At 28.6% G+C, this 11,178-nt stretch overlaps 1 long non-coding RNA gene across 1 annotated transcript; it reads left to right on the forward strand.

Moving 5' to 3' along the window:
* Positions 1-658: 658 nt before the first annotated feature.
* On the forward strand, positions 659-10,720 carry LOC143378123 (uncharacterized). Its single transcript, XR_013087628.1, has 2 exons — positions 659-844; positions 9,032-10,720. It is a non-coding gene; the product is annotated as an uncharacterized LOC143378123 (long non-coding RNA).
* The last annotated feature ends 458 nt before the right edge of the window (positions 10,721-11,178 follow it).

The raw sequence follows: 11,178 nt of genomic DNA on the forward strand, positions 1-11,178 counted from the left end.
AGAAAAAATAGGTAAATAAATACAGAAAAATAGGTAAATTATATAGAGAAAAAATAGGTGTATAAATAGAGATAAATAGCTAAATAAATCAAAGAAAAAAAGGTAAATAAAAAAATATGTCATGAAATTAGAGGAAAATATAGGAAAATAAATGAGAAAGAAAAATGCGTAAATAACTAGAGAAAAAATTGGTAACTAAATAGAGAAAAATAGGTAAATAAATAGAGAAAAATAGGTAAATAAAATAGGGAAAAATAGGTAAATAAACAGAGAAAAATAGGTAAATAAGTAGAGAAAACAAAAGAGGTAAATAAATAGAGAGAAAATAGGAAAATAAATAGAGAAAAATAGGTAAATTATATAGAGAAAAAATAGGTGCATAAATAGAGATAAATAGCTAAATAAATCAAAGAAAAAAAGGTAAATAAAAAAATAGGTAAATAAATTAGAGGAAAAAATAGGTAAATAACTAGAGAAAAATAGGTAAATAAATAGAGAAAACAAAAGAGGTAAATAAATAGAGAAAAATAGGAAAATAAATAGAGAAAAAATAGGTAAATTATCTAGAGAAAAAATAGGTGTATATAGAGATGAATAGCTAAATAAATCAAAGAAAAAAAGGTAAATAAAAAAATAGGTAAATAAACTAGAGAAAAAAATAGGTAAATAAATTAGAGAAAAAATAGGTAAATTATCTAGAGAAAAAATAGGTGTATAAATAGAGATAAATAGCTAAATAAATCAAAGAAAAAAAGGTAAATAAAAAAATAGGTAAATAAATTAGAGGAAAAAATAGGTAAATAACTAGAGAAAAATAGGTAAATAAGTAGAGAAAACAAAAGAGGTAAATAAATAGAGAAAAAATAGGAAAATAAATAGAGAAAAATAGGTAAATTATATAGAGAAAAAATAGGTGCATAAATAGAGATAAATAGCTAAATAAATCAAAGAAAAAAAGGTAAATAAAAAAATAGGTAAATAAATTAGACGAAAAAAATAGGGAAATAAATTAGAGAAAAAATAGGTAAATTATCTAGAGAAAAAATAGGTGTATAAATAGAGATAAATAGCTAAATAAATCAAAGAAAAAAAGGTAAATAAAAAAATAGGTAAATAAATTAGACGAAAAAATAGGTAAATAACTAGAGAAAAATAGGTAAATAAATAGAGAAAACAAAAGATGTAAATAAATAGAGAAAAATAGGAAAATAAATAGAGAAAAAATATGTAAATTATCTAGAGAAAAAATAGGTGTATAAATAGAGAAAAATAGGTAAATAAACCAAAGAAAAAAAGGTAAATAAAGAAATAGGTAAATAAATTAGAGGAAAAAATAGGTAAATAAACAGAGAAAAATACGTAAATAAATGAGAGAAAAAATAGGTGTATAAATAGAGAAAACAAAAGAGGTAAATAAATACAGAAAACAAAAGAGGTAAATAAATAGAGAAAACAAAAGAGGTAAATAAATACAGAAAAATAGGTAAATTAGCTAGAGAAAAAATAGGTGTATAAATAGAGAAAAATAGGTAAATTGTTAGAAATGGGCAAGTACACTTACCCATCTAGGTATCAACCGTGTCTTTCATGACGAGCGGTAGCGACGAAACTACCACGAGCTAAACCTTAGATTAGTGCGTTATATACCTTTGTATAGCAAGGACCTTTCTTATGTCGTGTAAATAACAAAGGCAAATACATTACAATAACCATATCGACGAGTATCTCACTTAATAAAACCATCAGGTTATGGGCCCAGTGACGTTCCCACTGCGCGTAATTAAAAATAAGTAAGGTGAAAGTGAAAACAAGGAAACAAAAGTTTATCCAAACAAAGAACAACATGGCCACGTTGAACCCAAATCATATCCAGAAGCTTGGCGAGAAGAACTATGAATCCTGGAAAATCCAAGTAAGAAGTCTTCTCATATTCAACGAGCTGTGGTCATATACAAACGGAAAAGAAGCACAGACCAAAGAAAACGCACTCGAATGGTCGAAGAAAGATGAAAAGGCATTGGCGTTGATCCTATTAAGCGTGGAGAACAATCAGTTAAACCACGTGAAAAGGGCCGAAACTTCGCATGAAGCTTGGGAAAAACTAAAGAGCGTACATGAGTCCAGAGGTCCAGTGCGAAAAGCCGCTCTTTATAAGCAATTACACAGGCTGAAAAAGGAACCTCAGCAAACTATGACGCAATACATTAACGACTTCCAATTTAAAGTCGAACAGTTGGAAGGAGTGGGGATAAAGATTCCAGACGAACTAGCGTCGATAATGTTGCTGAGCTCCTTGCCAACAGAGTACGAAAATTTCGCGGTTGCCATCGAATCACGTGACGAGTTACCTAACCTCGAAAGCCTAAAGTTAAAGTTGATAGAAGAGGAAGCGAGGAAAGGAGAAACCAGCAACAAAGCAGAGGAAGAAACCAACAGTAACAATGCCTTAGTAACAAAAAAATATAACAAAAACAAAAAGGATAAGGAAAAGCAAAATAAATTTAATGGAAACTGCAACATATGCAAAAAGTATGGACACCGTGCAAGGGATTGTCGTACGAAGATGGACAATTCAACACAAGGTCGGAGCGACGCATGGACAGCCTCAGCGTTTAACAACTATTGCACAAAATCCACCACTTGGTATCTAGATAGTGGAGCGACCACACATATGAGTAATGATAAAAACAAATTCACAGACATTCATGATCATCACAGCCAAATATACACAGCCACCGAAGAGAGTGTAAACTCGATGGGAAAAGGACAAATTGAACTAAAAATCAACATCGCAAATAAAAACAAAAACAACATTAAATTAAAAGAGGCCATGTTCGTACCCAGCTTCAAGAACAATTTGATGTCAGTGTCCAAAATAACCAAAAATGGGTACAGGGTGACCTTTTACAAAGACAGTGCTAAAATAACGCGTCCAGACGGGTCACTGGCAATGATTGCGAAGGAACAAAATGGCCTGTATGTAGTGGAAGAAAGTGCAAAACATAGTGCCATGATACAAACGGAACAAAACAGTGCAATAACCAAATGGCACCAAAGATTGGGGCACTTAAATTACAGCGACGTACGAAAATTAAAAAACAAGGAAATGGTGATTGGAATAAAGGACAAAATTGACATTTCCAATCCTATATGTGAAATATGCGAAAAAGCAAAAATACACCAGTTGCCCTTTAAATCGTCTGTGCGAAGAGAAAAGGAAGTACTAGGGTTAGTGCACAGTGATATATGTGGTCCATTTAGTAAAGCATCTTTAGGGGGAGCCAAATACTTTGTGACCTTCATAGATGACAAAAGTCGTCACGTTCAGGTCATACCATTAAAGAACCGATCTGATGTACTGGATGCGTTCAAAGAATATAAGGCTCGTGTAGAAAACTCAACAGGCCACAGAATTAAGAAATTGAGGACCGACAACGGTACTGAATATCTATCGCACGCATTTAGTGAATTTTTGAAAAAGGAAGGCATAACAAGGGAACTAACTGTAGAATACACGCCCCAACAGAATGGAGTGTCCGAAAGGCTAAATCGTACTCTAGTAGAAATGGCCAGATGTTTGCTTATGCAAGCAGAACTACCAATCACCTTATGGGCCGAGGCAATTGGAACAGCGGCATATATAAGAAATAGATGTCCAACGACAGCAAATCAAGAAACCACGCCGCATGAAGTTTGGACCGGCGAGAAACCATACGTAGGTTTTCTAAGAAAATTTGGAAGCCGAGTCATAGCCCTAGAGAAGGGACGCAAAAGAAATAAATTCGAGCCCAAAGGAAAAGAATACGTCCTAGTCGGATATTCAGAAGAGGCCAAAGCATACCGCTTGTGGGAAAGAGGAACAAAAAAAGTCTTTAAAAGAAGAGACGTTCGTTTTATAGAAGACCAAGGGACAAGCACATGCAAAGACGAACCAAGCCTACTAGAAGCACAAATAAAAAAACCAGTCCCAAAAACAACAGACGCAGAGAGTTCAGCAGAGGACAGTTCATCAGAGGAAGATGTCAGCGAAGACCTCTCTCAAAAAGAAGAACCAGCAGAAGAACCACCAATCAGCAATGACACTCCGAAAACCAGCCGAGGACCGGGTCGTCCCAAACTGGAGAAGACGGGAAAGCCAGGCAGACCACGAAAATTATACCAAACCAAACAAACTCAACAAGCACCAACAACTGTACGTCAGGCGATGGAAGATCCAAACCAAGACGCATGACTACACGCAATGAAAGAAGAATATGACACTTTGATGGAAAACAACACATGGATCTTGGTGAGTAGACCCAAGAATAAAAAAGTAATAAAGAATAAATGGGTGTTTAAGGTCAAGGAGCATCAGGATGGCTCCATCCAAAAATACAAAGCCAGACTAGTGGCTAGAGGCGACCAACAACGCGAAGGGATAGATTTCAATGAGGTTTTCGCACCAGTGGCACGTTTGGAGAACATCCGTACGCTGTTAGGAGTCAGCGCCATAAGAGGAATGCATATCCATCAAATGGATGTCATAACTGCGTATGTACAAGGCGATTTGCGAGACGAGTTATATATGGAGCAGCCTGAACAGTTTGTCAAACCGGGTGCGGAAGAGAGAGTATGTAAGTTGAATAAACCTCTATACGGCCTGAAACAGGCCGGACGCGAGTGGTATCGCAAATTAGATAATTACTTAACTAGCATTAACTTTAAAAGAACACCCCAGAATCCTTGTGTATATACCGAGCCGACAACGGGCCAAGATACAATAATAGTAGTATATGTCGACGATCTGTTAATAGCGTCCGCGAATTTAGAAAATGTAATTAAGTTAAAAGAAATATTAAAACAAAAATTTAAAATGAAGGATTTAGGAAATGTTAGAGACATCTTGGGAATACACATAGAAAGAGAAGGGGATATAGGCAGCATTACAATAAAGCAAAAGAAATATATAAAAGATCTCTTAAAAAGGTTCCACATGGAAGACTGTAATCCCATGAATACGCCCATAGAAAAAAATCTAAATGTTCTACAGTTACTGTCGGAAACCAAAGATAACGTTAACGAAAAGTTAGATAAGCCATATAGGGAACTAGTAGGTAGTTTAAATTATCTGGCAAACGCCACGAGGCCCGACATAGCTTTTACAACCAATTTACTGAGCCGGTTCTGTGAAAATCCGTCCTCAACTCATTGGAAGATGGCGAAGCGAGTACTAAAGTATCTAAAAGGGACAATAGAATATAGCATAAAGTACAACACTGAGCAAAATAACTTTATGGCATATGTAGATGCCGATTGGGCAAGCGACACAAGCGATAGGAAGTCATATACTGGATTCCTTTTATGTATAGCGGGCGGTCCGATCAGCTGGTGTAGTAAGAAACAAAAGTCCGTCGCGCTCTCTACCATGGAGGCAGAGTACATGGCTCTTTCGCAAGCCGCGAACGAAGTAGACTATGTAAGAAAATTGTTAAAACATATGAAAATCACTAACCTAATAGAAAATGCGACGGAAATATACTGTGATAATCAAAGTGCGATACAGTTATCTAAGAACAGCGTGCACCATTCACGCAGTAAACATATAGACATTAGGTATCATTTTTCCCGAGACGCGCAGGAAACAGGCATTATAGACGTAAAATACCTAAGTACAAACTTAATGGTAGCTGATATACTAACAAAAGCGTTATCTAGATGTAAACACGAAATATGTGTTCAATTAATGAATATGAATTAGAGTTATTACAGACACAATGATATGGGGGAGTGTTAGAAATGGGCAAGTACACTTACCCATCTAGGTATCAACCGTGTCTTTCATGACGAGCGGTAGCGACGAAACTACCACGAGCTAAACCTTAGATTAGTGCGTTATATACCTTTGTATAGCAAGGACCTTTCTTATGTCGTGTAAATAACAAAGGCAAATACATTACAATAACCATATCGACGAGTATCTCACTTAATAAAACCATCATAAATAAACCAAAGAAAAAAAGGTAAATAAGAAAATAGGTAAATAAATTAGAGGAAAAAATGGGTAAATAACTAGAGAAAAAATTGGTAAATAAATAGAGGAAAAGAAGAGGTAACTAAATAGGGAAAAATAGGTAAATAAATAGAGAAAAAATAGTTAAATAAAATAGGGAAAAATAGGTAAATAAACAGAGAAAAATAGGTAAATAAGTAGAGAAAACAAAAGAGGTAAATAAATTGAGAAAAAATAGGTAAATAAATACAGAAAAATAGGTAAAGTATATAGAGAAAAAATAGGTGTATAAATAGAGATAAATAGCTAAATAAATCAAAGAAAAAAAGGTAAATAAAAAAATATGTCATGAAATTAGAGGAAAATATAGGTAAATAAATGAGAAAGAAAAATGCGTAAATAACTAGAGAAAAAATTGGTAACTAAATAGAGAAAAATAGGTAAATAAATAGAGAAAAATAGGTAAATAAAATAGGGAAAAATAGGTAAATAAACAGAGAAAAATAGGTAAATAAGTAGAGAAAACAAAAGAGGTAAATAAATAGAGAGAAAATAGGAAAATAAATAGAGAAAAATAGGTAAATTATATAGAGAAAAAATAGGTGCATAAATAGAGATAAATAGCTAAATAAATCAAAGAAAAAAAGGTAAATAAAAAAATAGGTAAATAAATTAGAGGAAAAAATAGGTAAATAACTAGAGAAAAATAGGTAAATAAATAGAGAAAACAAAAGAGGTAAATAAATAGAGAAAAATAGGAAAATAAATAGAGAAAAAATAGGTAAATTATCTAGAGAAAAAATAGGTGTATATAGAGATGAATAGCTAAATAAATCAAAGAAAAAAAGGTAAATAAAAAAATAGGTAAATAAACTAGAGAAAAAAATAGGTAAATAAATTAGAGAAAAAATAGGTAAATTATCTAGAGAAAAAATAGGTGTATAAATAGAGATAAATAGCTAAATAAATCAAAGAAAAAAAGGTAAATAAAAAAATAGGTAAATAAATTAGACGAAAAATAGGTAAATAACTAGAGAAAAATTGGTAAATAAATAGAGAAAACAAAAGATGTAAATAAATAGAGAAAAATAGGAAAATAAATAGAGAAAAAATATGTAAATTATCTAGAGAAAAAATAGGTGTATAAATAGAGAAAAATAGGTAAATAAACCAAAGAAAAAAAGGTAAATAAAGAAATAGGTAAATAAATTAGAGGAAAAAATAGGTAAATAAACAGAGAAAAAATACGTAAATAAATGAGAGAAAAAATAGGTGTATAAATAGAGAAAACAAAAGAGGTAAATAAATACAGAAAACAAAAGAGGTAAATAAATAGAGAAAACAAAAGAGGTAAATAAATACAGAAAAATAGGTAAATTAGCTAGAGAAAAAATAGGTGTATAAATAGAGAAAAATAGGTAAATAAACCAAAGAAAAAAAGGTAAATAAGAAAATAGGTAAATAAATTAGAGGAAAAAATGGGTAAATAACTAGAGAAAAATTGGTAAATAAATAGAGGAAAAGAAGAGGTAACTAAATAGGGAAAAATAGGTAAATAAATAGAGAAAAAATAGTTAAATAAAATAGGGAAAAATAGGTAAATAAACAGAGAAAAATAGGTAAATATGTAGAGAAAACAAAAGAGGTAAATAAATTGAGAAAAAATAGGTAAATAAATACAGAAAAATAGGTAAATTATATAGAGAAAAAATAGGTGTATAAATAGAGATAAATAGCTAAATAAATCAAAGAAAAAAAGGTAAATAAAAAAATATGTCATGAAATTAGAGGAAAATATAGGTAAATAAATGAGAAAGAAAAATGCGTAAATAACTAGAGAAAAAATTGGTAACTAAATAGAGAAAAATAGGTAAATAAATAGAGAAAAATAGGTAAATAAAATAGGGAAAAATAGGTAAATAAACAGAGAAAAATAGGTAAATAAGTAGAGAAAACAAAAGAGGTAAATAAATAGAGAGAAAATACGAAAATAAATAGAGAAAAATAGGTAAATTATATAGAGAAAAAATAGGTGCATAAATAGAGATAAATAGCTAAATAAATCAAAGAAAAAAAGGTAAATAAAAAAATAGGTAAATAAATTAGAGGAAAAAATAGGTAAATAACTAGAGAAAAATAGGTAAATAAATAGAGAAAACAAAAGAGGTAAATAAATAGAGAAAAATAGGAAAATAAATAGAGAAAAAATAGGTAAATTATCTAGAGAAAAAATAGGTGTATATAGAGATGAATAGCTAAATAAATCAAAGAAAAAAAGGTAAATAAAAAAATAGGTAAATAAACTAGAGAAAAAAATAGGTAAATAAATTAGAGAAAAAATAGGTAAATTATCTAGAGAAAAAATAGGTGTATAAATAGAGATAAATAGCTAAATAAATCAAAGAAAAAAAGGTAAATAAAAAAATAGGTAAATAAATTAGACGAAAAAATAGGTAAATAACAAGAGAAAAATAGGTAAATAAATAGAGAAAACAAAAGATGTAAATAAATAGAGAAAAATAGGAAAATAAATAGAGAAAAAATAGGTAAATTATCTAGAGAAAAAATAGGTGTATAAATAGAGAAAAATAGGTAAATAAACCAAAGAAAAAAAGGTAAATAAGAAAATAGGTAAATAAATTAGAGGAAAAAATGTGTAAATAACTAGAGAAAAAATTGGTAAATAAATAGAGGAAAAGAAGAGGTAACTAAATAGGGAAAAATAGGTGAATAAATAGAGAAAAAATAGTTAAATAAAATAGGGAAAAATAGGTAAATAAACAGAGAAAAATAGGTAAATAAGTAGAGAAAACAAAAGAGGTAAATAAATTGAGAAAAAATAGGTAAATAAATACAGAAAAATAGGTAAATTAGGTAGAGAAAAAATAGGTGTATAAATAGAGATAAATAGCTACATAAATCAAAGAAAAAAAGATAAATATAAAAATAGGTAAATAAATTAAAGGAAAAATAGGTTAATAAACAGAGAAAATAGGAAAATAAATGAGAGAAAATATAGTTAAATGACTACATAAACAATAGGTAAATAAATAGAGAAAAATAGGTAAATAAATAGAGAAAATATAGGTGTATAAATTAGAGAAAGAAAGAGGTAAATAAATAGAAAAAAGTAAATGAATAGAGAAAAAATTGGAAAATAAATAGAGAAAAAATAGGTAAATAAATAGAGAAAAAATAGGTAAATTATCTAGAGAAAAATAGGTAAATAAATAGAGAAAACAAAAGAGGTAAATAAATAGAGAAAAAATAGGTAAATAAATTAGAGGAAAAAATAGGTAAATAAACAGAGAGAAACAGGTAATGAAGTAGAGAAAACAAAGTAGGTAAATAAATACAGAAAAAAGATGTAAATAAACTAGAGAAAAAATAGATGTATAAATAGAGAAAAATAGCTAATTAAAGAAAATAGGTAAATAAATAGAGAAAACAAAGGAGGTAAATAAATAGAGAAAAAATAGGTAAATAAATTAGAGAAAAAAATAGCTAAATAAATTAGAGGAAAAAATAGGTAAATAAACAGAGAAAAAAATTGTAAATAAATTAGAGAAAAAAATAGATAAAGAAATAGTGAAAAATAGGTAATAAGGTAGAGAATACAAAGGAGGTAAATAAATACAGAGAATAGGTAAATAAATAGAGAAAAACAGGTAAATAATTTAGAGAAAAAAATAGGCAAATAAATAGAGAAAAATAGGTAATGAAGTAGAGAAACCAAAGTAGGTAAATAAATACAGAAAGAAGAGGTAAATAACTAGAGAAAAAATAGGTAAATAAATAGAGAAAACAAAAGAGGTAAATAAATAGAGAAAAATAGGAAAATAAATAGAGAAAAAATAGGTAAATTATCTAGGGAAAAAATAGGTGTATATATAGAGATGAATAGCTAAATAAATCAAAGAAAAATAGGTAAATAAACTAGAGAAAAAAATAGGTAAATAAATTAGAGAAAAAATAGGTAAATTATCTAGAGAAAAAATAGGTGTATAAATAGAGATAAATAGCTAAATAAATCAAAGAAAAAAAGGTAAATAAAAAAATAGGTAAATAAATTAGACGAAAAAATAGGTAAATAACTAGAGAAAAATAGGTAAATAAATAGAGAAAACAAAAGATGTAAATAAATAGAGAAAAATAGGAAAATAAATAGAGAAAAAATAGGTAAATTATCTAGAGAAAAAATAGGTGTATAAATAGAGAAAAATAGGTAAATAAAGCAAAGAAAAAAAGGTAAATAAAGAAATAGGTAATTAAATTAGAGGAAAAAATAGGTAAATAAACAGAGAAAAAATACGTAAATAAATGAGAGAAAAAATAGGTGTATAAATAGAGAAAACAAAAGAGGTAAATAAATACAGAAAACAAAAGAGGTAAATAAATAGAGAAAACAAAAGAGGTAAATAAATACAGAAAAATAGGTAAATTAGCTAGAGAAAAAATAGGTGTATAAATAGAGAAAAATAGGTAAATAAACCAAAGAAAAAAAGGTAAATAAAAAAATAGGTAAATAAATTAGAGGAAAAAATGGGTAAATAACTAGAGAAAAAATTGGTAAATAAATAGAGGAAAAGAAGAGGTAACTAAATAGGGAAAAATAGGTAAATAAATAGAGAAAAATAGATAAATAAAATAGGGAAAAATAGGTAAATAAACAGAGAAAAATAGGTAAATAAGTAGAGAAAACAAAAGAGGTAAATAAATTGAGAAAAAATAGGTAAATAAATACAGAAAAATAGGTAAATTATATAGAGAAAAAATAGGTGTATAAATAGAGATAAATATCTAAATAAATCAAAGAAAAAAAGGTAAATAAAAAAATATGTCATGATATTAGAGGAAAATATAGGTAAATAAATGAGAAAGAAAAATGCGTAAATAACTAGAGAAAAAATTGGTAACTAAATAGAGAAAAATAGGTAAATAAATAGAGAAAAATAGGTAAATAAAATAGGGAAAAATAGGTAAATAAACAGAGAAAAATAGGTAAATAAGTAGAGAAAACAAAAGAGGTAAATAAATAGAGAAAAAATAGGAAAATAAATAGAGAAAAATAGGTAAATTATATAGAGAAAAAATAGGTGCATAAATAGAGATAAATAGCTAAATAAATCAAAGAAAAAAAGGTAAATAAAAAAATAGATAGGTAAATAAATTAGAGGAAAAAATAGGTA

Source organism: Andrena cerasifolii, unplaced genomic scaffold (assembly GCF_050908995.1).
Source record: "Andrena cerasifolii isolate SP2316 unplaced genomic scaffold, iyAndCera1_principal scaffold0416, whole genome shotgun sequence".
Classification (NCBI taxonomy): Eukaryota; Metazoa; Arthropoda; class Insecta; order Hymenoptera; family Andrenidae; genus Andrena; species Andrena cerasifolii.